The sequence below is a fragment of the Schistocerca serialis genome, unplaced genomic scaffold, assembly GCF_023864345.2.
Source record: "Schistocerca serialis cubense isolate TAMUIC-IGC-003099 unplaced genomic scaffold, iqSchSeri2.2 HiC_scaffold_1322, whole genome shotgun sequence".
In the NCBI taxonomy this organism is placed as follows: domain Eukaryota; kingdom Metazoa; phylum Arthropoda; class Insecta; order Orthoptera; family Acrididae; genus Schistocerca; species Schistocerca serialis.
In genome coordinates, this window is record NW_026047539.1 from 111,139 (window position 1) to 112,123 (window position 985).

Sequence of the window (985 nt, forward strand, 5' to 3'; positions counted from 1 at the left end):
AACACGTATTATGCGTGCGTTTGACGACGACGACGACGTCGTTCGCGAGGAGCTGAGGTTATAACTCCAAAAAATTTAATTAAAATTATGTATGGCCGGACCATATGAGACCCCCAAGAGGCATCTGAAGGCACTGTTCCATGCCCCCATAAGTCATCAGCCTCGTGTAATGCGGCTGCACGAGGGCTCCGGCTAAATGCAAAAAACATAAAAATCGGGTGATAATCTTAAATTAATAAAGAAAAACACAGTGTGAAAGCAGCTAACTACTGGGCACATCGACAACTACGACAAGTTTTGCTACCAGCAGAATATCTGATCACTGCAGAATATTAACCCATTTCAGGCTGTGTTTTAATTAATTTTAGGTGGGCCGATCCCGGCGGTACTGCAATGCCGGGCCAACCCCGACAGAGGTGGAGCAAGCCCCTAGCACTCCATCATGAGCCAAAAATGAGTTAAATATTCTGGTTCTGCGATGCAGGACGTATCGGATATTAAGCTGATAAGAACAGATTTTTTTTAGTCATTGAGGTAATACTTGGAAAGGAACTTACGAAAGGTTCACATTCGGTAAGGATTAGAAACAGCCGCAAAGGTGTTGCTCAACAGCGCCTGCCATACACTGGAGCATCACACTTCGGGCGGACGTAACTAAGATCTTGGTGTGACCCAGAGATGTGTTCTGGCCAAGATGGAAATTGTCATAATCTTGTGTTAAGCCCCGGTGGAAACCCAGACGTAGCTGGCCGGGGGAAAGAAGGAAAGTGAACAGAGTGGAAGGCTCATATGTCGCTACCGCTGTGCTGCCAGTGTCTACAGCAAAGGCTGGACACACACGAGACTGGTCTGCATCTGCCTCTCTCCAGATCGCCTCCCCTCGATCTAGCAGGGGGCCCCCCCAGGGGGTCCACAACTCTTTTGTGGATACGTGCGTGGCGAGCACAGGGTCCCAAGCCATTGCAGCCTTCTTTCTCTCCCAGGC

General features: G+C 48.9%; 1 non-coding gene across 1 annotated transcript; it reads right to left on the reverse strand.

Moving 5' to 3' along the window:
- Window positions 1-363: 363 nt before the first annotated feature.
- On the reverse strand, window positions 364-552 carry LOC126439479 (U2 spliceosomal RNA). The gene has a single exon (XR_007581217.1). It is a non-coding gene; the product is annotated as a U2 spliceosomal RNA (small nuclear RNA).
- Between the last annotated feature and the right edge of the window lie 433 nt (window positions 553-985).